Source organism: Carya illinoinensis, chromosome 15, assembly GCF_018687715.1.
Source record: "Carya illinoinensis cultivar Pawnee chromosome 15, C.illinoinensisPawnee_v1, whole genome shotgun sequence".
Lineage (NCBI taxonomy): Eukaryota > Viridiplantae > Streptophyta > Magnoliopsida > Fagales > Juglandaceae > Carya > Carya illinoinensis.
The window spans coordinates 34,921,015-34,940,029 of record NC_056766.1 but is presented as its reverse complement, the minus strand read 5'-3'; the positions used below and the strand labels follow the sequence as shown (position 1 = coordinate 34,940,029).

Genomic DNA, 19,015 nt, shown 5'->3' with positions numbered 1-19,015 from the left:
TCACATCGGTGAAAGAACCACTCTCGATCAATGGAACCAGCGACTTGGACATCCATCACTCTCTTTAGTCGCTCATGTACTGCACACCAAGTGCTTGCCTCTTTCTCCCAATGCGTCCAAGTTCAAGTGTTCTCAATGTCCTCTAGCTAAATCACATCAATTTCCGTTTCCTTCAAAACAGGCCCAATATACACGGCCTTTACAATTGTTGTGTGCAGACTTATGGGGTCCAGCCTATCATATCTCAAGAAATGGTCATAAATATTATATTTCTTTCATAGATGCTTACACCCGGTTTACGTGGTTATTTCCCATCAAGCTCAAATCTGATGCTACTGAAATTTTTTCATCCTTTTTACCCTTTGTTGAAAGACTTTTTAATACCAAGTTACTTACTCTTCAAACGGATGGTGGTGGTGAGTTCAAACCTATCACTACTATGTGTAACAAACTTGGTATTTTCCATCGCTTCTCATGCCCTCGCACTCATCAACAAAATGGATTAATTGAAAGAAAACACCGTCATATAGTTGAAATGGGCCTTGCACTCTTAGCCCACTCTTCACTTCCTTTTTCATATTGGGCTGAAGCTTTTGAAACATTGGTTTTTCTTATCAATCTGTTACCCACCCCGGTTCTTGGTAACAAATCCTCATACAATTTGGTCTATCAAAAAGAACCCGATTATAATTTTCTCAAAGTATTTGGATGTGAGTGTTGGCCAAATTTACGCCATTACATTTCCCATAAACTTCAATACCGATCCACTCCTTGTCTATTTATTGGATATAGCATGGTTCATAAAGGTTACAAATGCTTGGATGTTTAAAACAATCGGTTGTATATTTCAAGGGATGTTGTTTTTAATGAATATTCCTTTCCCATGTCCAAAGCTCAGCCCAAGCCCAATAAATTTTCCCTTATATCTCAACCGGCCCTTTTACCCCTTTTACCATCACTTCTGGGCTCCCCATCACAAACTCAACAACCCACTTCACTTCTCGGCCCAGGTCCACCAATATTACATCCACCAACTCCGATTCATCTCATCCCTCTCAATCTCCAGAACCATCGTCTCACCGAACCCCTTCTCTGCAACATGTTTTCGATTCATCAGCCCCCTTGCAACATTCCTCCTCGCTACCTCATACGAATCGATCATCCGAACACTCACAATCATCCCCTCTACAAATCTCCCAAATCTCTTCTCTGCCAGTCCTTTCCCACCCTCCTGACCCACTACAACATCCCTCTGTCCAGTCCCCTGTCAATTCGCCTCTTCCTCAGCTCATCCCTCCACGTTCCCCCATTATTACTCGTTCCTTCATAGGTTCTTCTTGTCCTCGAAAACTCACTGATGGTACTATGCTGTATCCTACTCGACATTGTCTCACTGTCTCTGCAGCTGTTCTAGATGAGCCTTCGAGTTTCTCTGATGCAAACAAGTATACCGAATGGCAGGATGCGATGAAGGCTGAGTACGCTGCACTTGTCCACAATCAAACGTGGACTCTAGTACCCCCTATCTCTCAAACTAATATACTTGGTTGTAGATGGGTTTTTCGTACAAAAACCCATGCCGACAGGTCCTTTGAAAGGAGAAAGGCCCGTCTTGTTGCAAAAGGATACCATCAACAATTTGGTATTGATTATCTGGACACTTTCAGTCCGGTTGTGTAAGCCTCTACCATTCGGCTTATTGTTTCACTTGCTGTTTCTCATGGTTGGCCCTTACGTCAAATAGACATTCAGAATGCTTTTTTGCATGGCCTACTGACTGAAGATGTGTACATGCAACAACCTCAGGGTTTTATTGATAAAACCCGACCACAGCATGTTTGCAAACTCAATAAAGCCATCTACAGTCTCAAACAAGATCCAAGGGCTTGGTTTCATCAGTTAAGTTCTTGGCTCCTCAATTATGGATTTGTTGCCTCTTGAGCTGACCCATCTCTGTTTATCCTGAATTACAATGCCACTAAAATTTATCTGCTCGTCTATGTGGACGATATAGTGATCACTGCCTCACAGCCATCAGCTATCTCAAATTTAATTCATGATCTTGGCATTGTTTTTCCTGTCAAGGACCTTGGCCCTCTTTCTTTCTTCTTAGGAATAGAGGTTGATTACACTCCTAGTGGCCTTGTTCTATCTCAAAGGAAATACATCAATAGTCTCTTAGCCCGTACTCAAATGCTTACTGCCAATCCAATGTCCTCTCCCATGGCAGCATCTCTAAAACTCTCTAAGCATGACATGCCTGACTTTGATAATGCTACACTCTATCGTAGCATTGTAGGAGGTCTACAATATCTTTCCATGACCAGACCTGATATTTCCTTTTCAGTTAATAAGGTTTGCCAATTTATGTACTCTCCCAAAGTTCCTCATTGGAGTGCTGTAAAACGCATTCTAAGATACTTAAAAGCCACTATCAATCATGGTCTACTTTTCTCCTCCAACTCTAGTCTTACTCTTCAAGTATATTCAGATGCTGATTGGGGAGGTTGTCCCGATGGTCACAGATCAACTAGTGGCACTTGTATATTTCTGGGCAAACACCTTATCTCTTGGAGCTCCAAGAAACAGCAAACAGTTGCACGCTCCTCCACTGAAGCCGAATATAAGGCTATTGCTTCCTCTGCAGCTGAAGTCACATGGCTACAAACTGTTCTTAGAGAGCTTGCTATTCCATTATCTCAAGCTCCTACCTTGTGGTGTGACAACTTAGGAGCTACATACCTCTTGGCCAATCCTGTTTATCATTCAAAAACAAAACACATGGATATTGATTATCATTTTGTAAGAGACAAAGTGGCTGCTCATACACTCAAAGTTTCTTTTATCAGCTCCAAAGATCAGATTGCAGACATATTGACAAAACCTCTTATTGCTGATAAATTTTCTCATCTCAGAACGAGTCTCAAAGTTGTTGATACTCCTTTGGACTCAAGGGGGTGTATCAAGATACATAACTCAGAATCACCCAAGAGTATACCCAAGCAACGTGACAAGCAGACACAATGCATAAATTGCTAATATGCGCACTGGACAGGAACCGTAGATAGAAATACTCTAGATGATTCTTATTCTTCTCTACAATTTTTTGTAACAAACTATTATTCCATTTTCCATGTATATAAGGACAACACTATTCAATAACAAATCAGGAAGAATTCTTTACATTTCTGTTTTATCTCACAGAGTACTCTCTAAGCATTGAAAAGGTCTTAACAAACTTTCTCCATAAAACTCCGAGCCAATACTCTTCACACCTGTCATTCCTTTAAGAGTTTTGTTACGTATAAGTAAAATTACGTACTAATCTGCGTACCAATACTAATTCATTCATATTTAAAATTTAAATTAACAATATTTTTAATAAAATCTATTTTTTGATTAATCACATTAGATTGGTGTACATATTAGTACACAGTTATACTTGTAACTAGATTTTTTCTTCTTTTAATAAGAAGATCTATGAGCAAGGGTAGTTGCCCTACTAGTTAGACAAATGCATAGAGAAATAAACCAAGTTGCTGATTTTTTTGCCGAAAAAGGTGCAAGGGACATACGAAGAATTTTGAGATGGCCCCAAAGGAGAGAACATGTTTGTTGAGACTGGATAGGATAGGATAACTCATGATACGTTGTAAGTAATAGGCCTTGTTTTTCATATATGTTTTTTTTTTAGGTTGAGGTTTATTTTTACGGTATTCCTCAACTATAAGTGAGGGTTTCAATAAAATTGGAATCTTGTTCTTTTTCTTAGAAAAAAAAGGACAGTTGCTCGACTGGTGGCAAGGAAATGCAGTTCACACAGGTTTCTAAGCTTAGGAACACTAAATTAGAAAATGAAGGATCTCCTATTAAAGTTGGAAAATTTGTTCCACCAAAGCACTTAACTATAAGCTCTTTAAAATTCGCATTAGGCTTTAGCATATGAAGTACTTCCTCTCGAGTTTTCTCATCTTGATGATATTCATCAGAATTGCAACTCCATTCCATTGAAAGCTTACTGAGAACTTGCTTGCCAGTCAAGTTAGGAACTTTGGCATCTTGTGTTTCAAACATTCAATTACATTCTCCAATTTTGAGATGCAGAGGGTCCCTCGAGGGCCCTAGCTCTCTTATTAAAGAGAAAGTACTGCATTCCCCCACAATAAAATTGCTCATTGTTTGGAGACTAGTCAAATTGCTTATCCTTAAATAGGCATTCCTTCCAATACTTTCGATCCAGATGTATTCAAATGACGCAGGTTGATAAGGTTCCTAAATTCTGCAGGCAAGCTCTTTAGAAAAGAGCAATCTTCTAATAGCAGTGTTTGTAGATTGTAGAGATAGCATATTGATACAGGCAAACATCTGAATTCTTGAGGGTACTTGGTAGTTCAAGTATGTGGTAGCCACACCAAGAATGTCATCAGACAAGTAACAGTACTGCGCAAGATATCGTGGCATTAGTGGTAGGAAGGTCCTCAAACCCTTGAATTCAAATATCATCTCATACTTTCTCAAGACATCATATCTGCTAATAACATAAAGACAAATGGCGTGTTTTTTTTTGGGAGATTTGCCATATCTTGTTGCCCTCCAACCAGAAGGGGTTAGTCTCCAACCTGAATTGGCTTTTACCTGCCACCATTGAGCTAGATCACTAATGAGGACGTGCATCAGAAATCGTGATTGATCATGGTTGGATTGCTGGAAAAATGAACTTGATAGCAGATCATGAAAATACTACTCTCTACCAAAATGTTCCATCCACCTACTGCTGCTCTCTGTATGATGAGTCAAACCTTCCATGCCATCCATAAAAGGATTACTTGATTCTCCTCAAATTCTTAATCCTTTGGGAATATTGATGACTGAACAGTCGGCAAAGTACCTCTTTAGATGACGAGGGGGATGGTGGTAGGCTGGTAGCTCAATTTTAACACAGGCAGAATGTCGCTTTGATCCCCCTATGTGTAGTCCGCATTTTTCTATACAGTATGTTTCCACATGTAGCTTTTTACCACGTAAAAGGACACCAAGAGTCCTTGCTGCCAAAGGCAAGCCATTGCACCTTTTCACAATTTTCTCGCACATTAATCTAAAGTTTGCAGGACTATCAATACTTCTGTCCATCAAAGAATGCTGCACAAATATGGCCTAACAATCATCATTTGATATGAACTCCAGATTATAAGAGTGAATTGCTCCCGTCATCTTCCCAACATTTGCATTGAGTGTTGTCACTGTAATTCGACTCCCCATTGCTCCAAACCTAAATAGAGCTTGCAGAATTTTTCACAGGCCAAAACTCCCATTCCAAAGATTGTCTAAAACAAGCAAGAAGATTTTGCTGTCTAATTCCATTTGTCAGCCTGGCCTGAACTTGGTTCAACCCCTTTAGGTCACAGGGTTGGGAAGTGACTGATTCAAGAATCGCTTTTGTTGTTCTAGCAACATCAAAGTCATCGGAAATGCAGACCCAAGCCTTTGGATTGAAATGTTCAGCTGCAACAGCATTGGACGCAAGGTGAACTAGTGTTGTCTTTCCCACTCCTGCCATACCAGAATTAGATACTAGATGAAAATTGACTTCAGTTTCTTCTTCCCTCAGAAGAATAATTGTGCAAGCTCTAATGTTCAAGAATTGGGTTTCTAAGATCCTATTATGATACACATTTCACAAACATGTGTACATTAGTACGTAACAAGACAAGGTCATGGTGTCAACTGGAGGAAAATGAGGAATATGCACCAAGGTCATGGAGAATAAAATTTACAAAAATTATTTTCTAACAGTCTATTTCTGATTGAGTATTCAACCTCCTAAGTCCAAACCAAATAAATGCTATTCAATCATCACAATTACGTTGGAATCTTAGTGTTTAATTTAGATCATCAATACTTGCATTTGAACGTAGTAGTTTTGTAGGTCCATTCTCAATAAGTGGACTTAATACATGGAATAATTGATTAAATGAAATTACCTGTTTTCATACTATGTTAAATCACCACCTGTCCCAAAAATTTAAGTTGATGGGAAGAGATAAATTTAAAATTTAAAATTATATTCTAACTCCAAGTTGTAAACTTTTCGGTCATATGGAGACATGGATCACTCTGATTTGGTAGGACATCAATGAACGCAATGAATGTCCTCATTCCTCAGGCATCATGTTCAACTACTAAACGAATTCTGAGAAATTCTATATATCACAGAGATGAGACAGAGAGAAATTATAATTTTATTTCTTAAATACATAACTTTACAGTGTATTTATCCCATTTGATGAGTTTCTACAAGATGCTTGACATGAGAAAATGTTATGAGAAATAAAGGAAATCATGAAAAGATACACAGATGATAGTTGGACTTTCTATGTATATCTCATGTACAAAATCTTCAAGAGGAAGTGTCTTCTGATTTTGCAGTGGATCATGGCGAGTAATCGATGCATCTATACACAGTCCAAGAAGTCAGCCATAAACTGAAATTTTACTTCCAACTGGAATATAAGTATTGCAAAGTAGAAATCTGTTTTCTTTGGGTATAAAAAATGGCTCCCATGCGAACCAGATCTGTAGTATAAGAAAAGTGACTAAAATAGGCAGAAAGCCTCAGAACATTTATAATTACAAAACTATGTGGCATGGAAAAACCACTAAACAGAACGTACTATTAGATATCTATGCATGTAGAGAGAGAGAGAGAGAGAGAGAGAGAGAGAGAGAGAGAGAGAGAGAGAGAGAGAGAGAGAATGCTGTGAGTGTCTTCTACTTAATGGTTTACACCCATCGTTTGGGAGGCTTGAGGGAAGAACTTATGAGAGCTGAAAGGAGCAATTGAATAGAATGTTAAGCTATTTTCCAAGGAAAATTATTAGAAGACTACACATTTTTACTGATTTTGATCGTAGCAACATTAAGCTCTAACTTCACCTACTTCATGACATCTTCAATGAGTCCTTTGACATTGACACTGTAGTTAATGCAGTTTTCCCTGCCTTCTGTATGGCTCTAGCAACTTTGGATACTAGTTTCTGCATAAAAGTATGAGTATTCATAGATTAATTCATTGTGATTTTAATTCATTGTACCGAACTCGTGCAACTTTATATTTTGAGCTCCTCCCATTTTCCTCTTTCCTTCTTTCTTTGACTTAAAGCCCTTCAATCCTTTGGGCCAACTTCTCTTATTGTCACTAAAGAGTTGTTCCTATTTGCTTTTTAGTGAGACACAGACCAACCTCTTGGCCAATAGATTTTCCAAAACATTTAGAGAAGGGGCGAACCTTGAACTGAAGGAATAAAGCCCATATATTTAGGTCTCAACCCAACCGTGGATAACGATCCTCCTCAATACAGCGTTCATTACCGTTAGCTGAAAGATCTAATTCAAAGATTTTGCAACAGAGAAACTTTACTTCAGTAATTTACTGATTAATTGTGAACTCTTGTTGCACATTAGACATTAGCTAACGAAGTCTCATATAGTTTTTCCTTGAGAAACAAGCTCGAGTGTATCATGCTTCCTTAGGTGAGGTGATATGTTGATGTTGTCCTGATCACAAACATTGATTTTCCGGCCATAGTTTGCCACTTTCAGAGGATGTTCTCTGTAGGAGGTGGTAAAGTGTCAGTATCACCAACAATCTCCCAAAAATATATTCCCTGTGGACTCCATACAAATTTGCCAACCAACGAAGTACAATAGACCTATAGATAAACACTCGCAATTGATTCAAGGTGCACCTGTAACACTTGAAGTGCTCCACACTTCACTCAAGAGGCTCGTGGCTTCACTTTTTGATGCACATAGTGAGGAGACTCGCAGCTTCAAAACACCCCGATCTACTCTAGTTTGCTGCCCTTGGAGTCATGGGCTCCCTTTTACAGGCCTATAAAGTCGGTGAAGAAAAGCTAAGAGAAGCAATCTTTCATGTAGGCTGTTAGGAAGCTTCAACGTATGTTTTCTATGGTCCCTCACCTTCCACAAATATTTTTAAAAAAAAATATTAAATAATTTTCTCTATAATTTTATAAACTTTAAAGAACATCTCCAATCCCAACATAGTCAAAACAATGGAGAGTTTGAGAGAGAGAGAGAGAGAGAGAGAGATGCTAGAAAAGATGAAAAGAATTTTGCAGAGAGAGAAAAGGCAGTGATTTTTTTCTAACATTCTTCTGGACATCAAACTGAATTTATATCTATAAAATTTTAAGGACAGCAACCAGAGCAGTGAAACGGTAAGGAATACTCACTTCTCCAGATGATCTGACGATTTTCTGCCTTCAGCATTTTCTGCAGATCCGTCAGTGTCTGTTTCCATAGAAAGACCACCATCAGATATGTCACTCAAAGCTCTCGTAGTCTGCAACCCAAAATACTAAAATCTCAGCATCTGCAGGAACTTTCTACCCTATGTCCCCTCCAGTGACCTTTGATTGCCTGAGAAGTTCATTTTGGCACTTAAGGTCATCCACGGACTGCTGGGAATCAGCTTCAGAATGCTTGAGCTCTGAACTATTGTCATGATCGGAAGCGGATTTTTCAGTAACTAAGCCTTTCCCACCTGTTGGTTTTTGGCTTTGCTGTGGAGTTCCACGCTTCTCGCCATTGCTGCCAGGATGCACATTTTTGAGATCTTTAAGTAATTGCAACCGCTCAATCTCCCCATCTTTTTTTGCAATAGTCTCTTTGAGAGAAGCTACCTGAAAGGTCAACGAAAGCATAAAAACAACATCCTGAATCTGCTTTCTACATAATATGATATGTTTAAGTGACCTTTAACTAGGATTGCAGTGAGCACCTATGTAAAAACATGAACCAATGTATATGGGGATCTTGTGGCTACATCTGAACCCATATGCACCAAAATTATTCACATTGGCTAACTATAGTTAAGAATCTTGGAAGTGCCCCTCAATACCGTCACTCTAATTCTCAGTATTTCCCACTTTGAATTAAGGAGTTTCATAGTCAATTCCGTACCTTTTGGCTTTTGGCTCTGATGACTCTGCAGCTCTAAGAAGCAAGAATTGTTTACCAAAAGAAGCTCTAAATCAACATCAAAGCCCCCACCCCCCGGTGTCCCAAAATCATTGGTCTCTGCAACTTCCCTTCTAGCCTCTACAACCTCTTCAGTTCATTCTTATTTAGCAGTACCCATTAGAATGAGTCTTGTGGAGACAAATTGTAGTTTACACTTCAGGAAATTTTCTTTCTAACTATAGCATTAGCAAAACACGCGCACACCATATTGGCATGATTCCTTATATAAACTTAAATTTAAATTAATTAAGGATCAATCACTACAACAAATATAACCTTTTACGATCAATTTGTTCACACTGCAAATGGTAACTTTTTCGGCGAGCAGCACACTGCAGGGAAGATAAGAGGATGACTTATTTGGGAATATCTGAGGAACAAGTCATAATTTTTCAGAATAGAAAGGATCATTGTTCATGATTGATATTAATTTAAATACCTAAATGTTTTTTAGTAGGACAGACCAACACATAAAAATATCATGCATAGTATACAAACTATATATTTTATCCAATTCACTTTTCAAGTTTGTGCAAAATATATGCAAATCAAGTCATAATGGTGATACTACTCCCATAGCTATCAACACTGGGACACCAATATTATACAGTTAAAACTTGGGGTAAAATTTAATAACTAATAATTGAAGAGGACACCAAGGAGCTCACCTTTTCCTTTCTTCCTAATTTTCTTTTTCTTATTTTCCTAGGTTTGTCCCCTTTTGTCTCAATCTTTGGAGGTTAGATCAGTCTGCTCCGCCCAAAACCAGCCAACACTCACTCTACGTCAAAACCACTACCTATAGATCTTCTAAATCAATTGTGTTGGTCCAGCTTTAGCTGCCAAATGTTGGCTCCAATGTCAGTAGCCGCCACTTGCCACCCTCCCTTTGGCTTCTAAACCTTGATTGGATTTTGCAGTTTAACTCCTTTAGGTTGGTTATCAATGTGTTTGGCCTTTTTAATTCAATTGTCCATTTTCCTCTACCCTTTTGGTCAGAAGTTAAAAACCCAGATCTGCAGCCATCTACCCACCTACCATCACCATGCAACCTCCTATTGGTCTGAATGTTCTCGTTTTTCCATACTGCAACATCACACCAACACACTGACCAGCAGAAAGAAAGCTAGCTTACTATTTTTGTGAATATATATTTGAAAAACTACAAACTTTGTTGTTTTGTATGTTCATGTGTAAATTGAGATATGTGTGCACCAATTTATCAAATTTCAGATCTACTCTACGAAATGCAGTCAATGCCTTAGTAATCAACATTTTCATGACATTTTAAAAGTACTTTTTTCTTTCTCATTTAGTCGGATTTCATCTCTTGTTAAGTGATTCCAAAGATCTTCGAATGATGAGTTCCTATTAGAAGTCTTAGGTGATGAACACCACAGTTAAATAAAAACTTGATCTTCAAAAGCAACTCTCAAGTAAACAGGTGTGCTTTTAACTCCAAGAGTCATTCTGACTTATATATTCTAATCAAGTGCTAGTAAATGACATTATCAAATAAATAGGTGGTTAAGCACCTGCTCCATTAATTCCCTGACATCTTTAAGCTCTCTGCTGCTCCATGCTGCACCTAACTCAACTCCAGAGACCCTCTCAGCAAACTTCAAAGTACTTAAGACTTTCAGAATATGAATTTTTATCAGGATTAAGCTGCACAAACATGAGGGTTTTCGCTTGACCACCTGTGATGTTAGAAGCAATTATATGTTTCAGATGATCTCATACATGGGAATTAAAGCAATTCATGAATATACTCAATAATGGGAGCGACAAAGAGAAGTTTTAGCATCTTATAGAAACTATTGAGTAATTGAAAGCGGCTTGTTACAAAAAGAAGATAACTAACAAAATGCCCAGAGAGCTTAGCTAAAAAAAAATTACCCAGAGAGCTTTGTAGGAGTTGAGTTAGCTTGCTATTTCGGTAAGGTACATGAGGGCTCTTTTGAGCAAGAGCAAAAATGACATCTCCAAGCGCAGACAGTGATTTATTTATATGCTGCGCTTCCCTGAGTCTATCTCCAGTTACCTCAGAGCAATCTACCCTTTCACTTCCTGCAAGATCTACCAAATGAAGATTACCATGGAAAGCAGCCCCAGTCTTCAAATCCCTCCCACCAACATGAATAGTGACAACACTGTACAGATTCATCTCACTGAATATCATAATCATAACACACTAGAAAAATGACAGTAGAGAGACATATACGAAAGATGAGATAGATGAACCTGTGAGAGCGGCTACTTCTTTCATTCAGGGCAGTTGAACCAACTGCTGTGTTCCTTAGTCCCGTGTCCATTAATTCCATAACACCTGAGGCTGACTTAACAGGTTGCATGTTAGCATCAGGTTCAGCCAACCCATTGGGTTGTAAGTAAGTCAAAATCCCGAGTGTGCCCAAATCAAGGAAACAAATGATTTGTTGTCTTGCCACATGAATAATTTGTTTTTCATATGAATAGAAAACGTTGATGGAGGAAGTAAATGCAAAGATAAATAAACATGTAGCAATGGAGATGGAAAAACATATGATAAAATTTGTAATTCAACTAAAAACATTTAGCATTTGTTATGAAGTAGCACGATCATATTGACTGATTATAAAATGGGTTATAAACTAGTTGCATGAATATCATTACTCAAAACTCAAATAACTCAAAATGGAAACCACCAATCATATTGTGATTAGATAATTAGAAATAAATTTACTCTGCATATATTTGAATCATATTTTACCATTGAAAAAGGATATTTCTTTGGAGAGCTACCACTTGATAGTAAATCATGCACTTGTTCATTGTATATTTCTACCATTTGAACTCCCATTTCATATGTAATGGAACTTCTTCTACTTCGAGATATATCGAAAAGGTAATTTAGAGCTCGATAATTGACTCCCCAATTCTCTTTGGTTGCCACATTGGGACCAGTCTGAAGAAAGGCATATATTTGCATTGGAATGGTGGGAGAATCAAGATGTAATGTATCTAAAAAGTGAATTACAGTGAGAGTTCATACCAGTACATCATATCCATCAATTGCAGACCGAATCAAGGGTTGGACATCAGAAAATACCTTTGCTGCCATCATTTGAAAGAGAATGATGCTCATCATAAAAAAAACTACATATATAAAAACATTGCAAAAACATCAACTGAATAGGCAGGAGCGGCTTAAGGGATAGGCAGCCTAAGGCCCATCAAAATATTGTCTTTGACTTATCAAACATTCCCGTTTGGATACAAGAATTGTTTCATCTCATCTCATCATTATTATTTTCTAAATTCTCACACAAAATATAATAAAAGTTCAACTTTTTCAAATCTCAAAATAATAATAATATTAAAAAATAATATTCTAATAACATTTTATTCAATTTTTAACTTTCATCTCAACTCATTTATTGTCTTTGACTTATCAAATATTCTCATTTGGATACAAGAATTGTTTCATCTCATCTCATCATTATAATTTTTTCAAATTCTTATACAACATATAATAAATAGTTCAAAATTTTCAAATATAAAAATAATAATAATATTAAACAATAATATTCTAATAATATTTTATTTAATTTTTAACTTTCATCTCAACTCATCTCATTTCAACTTATTATCCAAATGGCAGATTAAAAAGCATAAAAAGAAACTCAATTCCCAAACGTGGCTAAAGAAAAAATGCAAGCCATGATGGCAGAGCATACGGCAAAAGTCAAAATAAAAGACTTACCTCAGCAACACATACGGAATGTTCAAAAGTAAAAGATGATAAATCAGCCGAATGAAAAGATGTAAACTAATCATCTTCAAGCTCCTCATTTTCTCTCTATAAGAAAACTTTCTCCTTCTGTCAAAGCAAAATTATCTCCCCCAACCAAATTCCTTAATGGAGTGGAGGGGAGCCTTAAGCTTCGTTTGGATAGTCAGATGAGACAAGATAATCTGTTAATAGTAATAAAATAGTTTGTGAATAGTAGTAAAATAGTTTGAATTAAGATGTTTTATGAAGTTTTGAGAAATGAGAGAGAAAAAGTAAAAAAAAAAAAATCATAAAATTAATATATTGTTAAAATATAGTTTTTTAATATTATTTTTATTTTAGGCTTTGAAAAAGTTGAATTATTTTTTGTGTTTTGTTTGAAAATTTGGAAAAGTTATAATAATTAGGTAATGATTAGATGAAAAAGTTGAATATTTGAAATTGAAAAGTATTTGTGTTTGTGGTATTTAAATGTTGAGATGAGATGAGATCCAAAGGAAGGTTTCGCCCTCCCTCTTCCACCCATTTTCCATACTGTTCTTTTCCTTTTTTACTCTACCATAACATTTTAAGCCTAAATGCGCCACTCCCTGGCTGCTAATCTTCAAGAAACAGCCAGCATCGCCATCAAAAGACTTGCATGTGTGGTTCATGTGGTTCCATGTCTGTGTGTGAGACCCATGAGTCACCACTATGCCACGCTTTTTACAAGTACACAAGCAACACCACAGCACTTTTCAGCCCAGATTTCCTAAATCCGCCCAACTCAACTGCCCCCTAAGCCTAGGCTTTTTTTTTTGTTTTTTTTAATGTTTTGCAGCCTCATTTTATATTGAGCTGACCATGTGAATAACTCAATTAAGGCAATACCCGCACATACAGACAAAAAAAGATTACAGAAAATAAATCCACAAATTGATGTGGCTTCATAGAATCCGTTAGATCTATTTTATAATAAAAGTAACTTTACAATCTAATGTACCACATCAAGCTACATCAGTTTGTGTGTTTATTTTTATATAATCCCTTTGGCTAAAGTATTTTTCATAATTATAAGGAAGATGGAGAGAGTGATAAAAACCTTGAGTTGCAGTAGGGCCAAATATCAGATCAAATTTAAACAAAGGATGGTTTTCTTTTCCCAGCTTGGGATTGGCAATGACCAACTCCCCATTTTCCCCAACAGATTCTATGATTTCCCGCTTCTATCTCTTTTCATCTAGAAAAGGCCTTGTCCGACAATACACTGTAATGTTTCCGGCAAAAGAAAATTCATATTTATTTTCGTGTCCAGAAAAGTTTATCTGATCAGATTTTATTCATTCGATCTACTAAAGCCGAAGAGAAGTAGTTCACAAAGAGATTACACAAAAGTTTATAAACTGATGTGGCAAAATATACAACCTTAGAGCTATTTTTACAGATAAAAGAGCTTTACGCTCACATCAGTTTGTGAACTTTACTTCTGTGAAATCTTTTTGGGAGCTAAACATTTCTCAAAATGAAATTAAGTGGCACCTTTTAACTCTTGTATCTCATTAAACATCTTTCGATTTTCAGCAAGAACAGTGTAATAGTTTTCAGCTGCATCTGCTAATACTTTAAGCTTTACTCCTGAGCAATGTGAAGTTAAGTTAGGAGAACCTACCATTCATAATCAACATACAATATTTAATTTCTATTTAACTAGCCCCACCTAAGCAATTAAATTCCTCCGAATAGCTATTTTGTGCTTTCAAAATTTCTTGTCTAATGGACGTTGAAGCCAACCTCATTTCCTGTTGTTTCAATGACATTTGATGTAAAACACATTACTACATTCAATGATGAAACAAGATCATCATCTAAATGCATACCTGCAGTAAATCAGGCTGAAATTTCACTACTCTCTGGTAGACTTGCTCCTTCTGGTTCCACATCTGATATTTTGAATCAGAATATAACTCAAGCTCTTTCACCTTGTTTTCGGAATTTTCTGACAAGCACTCAAGTTCTTTCAACCTCTTCTCAAGCTTTATTTTGGAATTTTTAGCTTCTCTTTCCACTTGCATGCATTGCAGTTCACACGTCTTTTTGGTAATTTCCAGTTCCTGCTTCAATGCTGAAAGTTCAAGATTCTTTTGATCCGTTTCTTTCATCAGTTCAATTATAAAATCCTCCTCATCAAATTTCTTCCTCTCCTCCATTTTGGTTTGCTCCGTCTGCAGAAATCTCTTCTATGAAGTTATTTGCAAGATGTGGACAACCTCATATTCTTTTCTACATGTTTTTGCAAATAAACTACTAAAGCCTCTATGGATAAGTTAGAAATTTGTACATCAAAGGATATGCCATTTAGAGTTTAAAATTACAGAACACATGATTCATTGTCTATGGATTGTAGCTTTATATGCTCAAGTTGGTCCATAACAATTTGTTATGAAAAACTCTAATTTAGTAAAGAAAATGTGGTACCAAATATAAGAAAATATACACAATCCCACACAACAGAGATATAAATCTACACCAGTCTAGTTTCAACTTTTTGAATTGTATTGTTCACCATAGCTGGCTCTCTTCACTAGATCCTGATGTTAGGGCTTCAATTACTCCGATACTTGACCAATATTTCTCTTCAAGAGCCTTGAAAAAATTACTTTGCCGTAGGTGAAAACAGACAAACAAAACATTAGGAGACTAACATAGAGCAGAAAAAAAAAACAATAGATGTAAGAAAATCTGCAAGACATGTTACAGTTCTCAAGTGTTCGGCTTGAGTTGATATGCAGCGCTCAATCTCCTGCACAACTTTCCTCAACATATATGCTGTATGCTGAGAAAATAAAGTACTATCGTAACACAGTTTTAGAACTACATATGAACAATATGCATGCAAATACACAAGATGACAAGAATGTACTTATGCACCAAGATGCATGCATTACTAATATTCATACACATATACCATCCCATCAACATACATTAGGTATTTCGCCATTCTTTCTTTCAGTGCTTTCATCCAAAATCCCATTCACAATACTTAATAGGGATTGAATTGGGGCATTCTTCAATAACAGACACTGATCATGAAAAGAGATTTTAAGACCTGACCAAATGTCAAGGTTTCTTGGGAAGAAAAGAGATCTCAAGAAGTTACATCCAAACAGTTTGTTTTCATCATCTCTGAAGATCTAGAAAGAGAAAGGTCTTCATATCGGCCTGGTTTGAGTTCAAACACTTTGTGGTACTTCTGTCCAGCCTGATTCTTTAATGCAACTGATGGCTCTGTGCAAGGGGAAAAAACATGCAACATCAACTAATTGGATAAACAAAAAGGAATGCAGAATTTAGTCAGCTTTAACAAACAAAAGAAAATCAGCGTTATGGCTAATTTTAAACATAGGGAAATAAGGATCATAGCATCACAGAAATAAATCAGGTGGGGATTTATTTATGATCAGTTTTGAGTAGCTGCAATAAACACAAGCACACAGAGCAACAACTATACCTGACATGACAGGATTGCTCAAACCAGGTTGAAAATCAGAGTTAGATACAAGTTTCTGCCTCTCTTCTCCAGATAATTGACATAAATGTCCACTGGAGAATGCATCCCCACGAGGGCTTCCGCAATTAGTTATCAGACTGGTAAGAGAAAAATTGTCTACAACAACATTTAGCATAAATTGCGCTCTAAGGGATGCAAGGCATTCAATAACACTCTTCATCTATCCCTGCATAAAACTCATTAGTGTGTGAGAGATATAGAGAAAGGAACATTTCGAAGCAAAGGCCAACTAGTAGAAGCAGACATGCATAAGGAAAAGAAAATTGCCATATACTACACCTTCATCCCATTATGATGAAATGACATTGTTCATCAACTTTTGAACTTTCTTTTAAAAAAGTATATAAAGGTGATGCAAGAGTGATGAAAAGTGTCACATTTCCGTAGTGGGATGAAAGAGGAATAAAAGCATCGTATATAGCAAATTAGCAAAGGCTCACTACCACATGTAAATCACATCAATTTGAGCATGTACATTAGGAGTTGTTAATCCATTACCAAGAACCGTCTTGTGTGTATATATGATATCACAAAGTGGACATAGGTCACTATAGAATCCTAGATATAAATCCAAAGTGTTTAAGTTCCGTGCAAACCTTTTGAAAAAAAAAAAATGGGATCCACTGTCATAGACTTTTTGATGGTGGGTCTCACAATTTTCACAATATTTTCAAGATAATTGCATGGGACTTGCAAAAATCATTGAAAAATAGACTAGTACCTTTACTACATGAAATTCTCATATCATCATTACAACTTTCTCAAATCTTCATACAAAATATAATAAACAATTCAATTTTTTCTTAACCTTTTTAAATCCCAAAACAATAATAATATTAAAATATAATATTTTAATCTTTCATCTAAAACTCAAAATTCTTAAGTGGCCAAACCGAACCTATGTCTGACATCTCGAATCTGAGCATCACCAAATCATCCATTGCAGACAGAAATCTTTTAATATTTTCTGAGGAAACTGAAGAACAATTGGAGTCACCTTCCTGGAATGGAAAATGAAGGTTAGGATTGAAAATCCAGCATCCATCATAAATCTCCATAAAAAGAGAAGAATGAAAAGAACAAGAACATTCCGACAACCTCACTCACAGAGCCGGCACAAAATAGTACCATCAATCAAACATATTGAAAATAAAATAAAATAAAATAGCTCACCAACGACGCAATGTAAAAGACTTGCGAGTAATAAAAAACAGAGTAAACAAAACCATATTATCTTTAGTTTCTTTAAAACACATTCTCAAGTCTTCATCCGATGCATTCGATGGTAAGATAACATCAGGGAGAGTGTTATTCAACCACTCCACCAACGTTGCTCGCTGTTTGGCTGGCAAAAGGAAAATCAGTAGGAAAAAATTTAGCTTACGAAATAAAAAGCATGCAAATGAAGCAATCCGAGAGGGGAAAAATCAGCTCCCTTGCCATTATTATTTGTCATTTGTTCAAAAACAACCCTACTAGCAATTACATTTGTACTGGTAAATCCTTCATACTCGTTTATAGAATGCCCCGTAACGGAACTCATCGTCATGAAATGCTTGAAAACACAGAAAAAACTTAGAATTTCCAGTGATTCACTAAACCAGTATCCTGAAACATGCAAACATCGTGGATTTCTATCTCAAACATTGCTGCCAAATCAAGATATTCATTTACCACAACAAACATAGGGATTTCTCAAATTTCGAAAAAAACAAAAATTGATACACAAGAAAAAAAAAAAAAATTCTTTATTTGGGTTGTGGCAGTGAAATCAAAACCAGTCGGTTTAGCGGATTTTGAGGTATAAATACGAGGTAGAGCTCGATTGACAAAAAAAATGAAGGAAATATGGGCGGGTCTCTTAACGGTATTTTGGGGAGGGAAAATACTAAGGCCACCGCTGGCCAAATCTTTTTAAAATTTTTCTTTTAATGTTTAAGAAAAAATTATTTAATTTTAATATAAATTTTTTATATTTTTTAAAAATATTTAAAAGTATTAAAAAATAATTAAAAAAAAAACTTTTTTTAAACCTAACGGTGGCTCCAAGCAGCGGTAAGTGTAACATCGTCCTTTGGGGAGTGCAATGGTTGGGACAGAGAAACATTTCAACCGTGGAGTGTTCAAAATATCAATAAAAAGGAAAAATATAGTTACAAACATAATTGTATATTAATCTATACATTAATATGATGTGATTGGTTAAAAAATAAATTTTATTAAAAATAGTATTAATTTAAATTTTAAATATGAATAAATCAGTATTGGTATATAAATTAATACGTGATTATATTTATATGTAGCGAAACTCTAATCCAAAAGAATAATTTTATTTAAAAGCATTTGCACCCTACACCATTCACGTGCATGATTAGACGAGGAGTCTGTATGTGTTTCTATGCAATGTTGTGTAAAGCATTCAGATTCTTTTTTGTTTAAAATATTTTAATTGGTTTCAATCATTCTTGTCTTTCCGTTTTAGGTTGGTCAAGTTTGTACCAACTATGGCGTCAATATGGGAAAATATTTCTGTGAAGTTTCCAAATCCTATGGTGTAATTATGATTTCTCACATTCAACTACCTGAATTGGGAAAAAAAAGAATTTTATTTTTTATTTATTTATATCCATAGCAATTAGATTAGATTT

General features: G+C 36.1%; 1 pseudogene; it reads right to left on the bottom strand.

Moving 5' to 3' along the window:
* Nucleotides 1-7,547: 7,547 nt before the first annotated feature.
* Nucleotides 7,548-18,279, bottom strand: LOC122295948 (annotated as a pseudogene).
* Between the last annotated feature and the right edge of the window lie 736 nt (nt 18,280-19,015).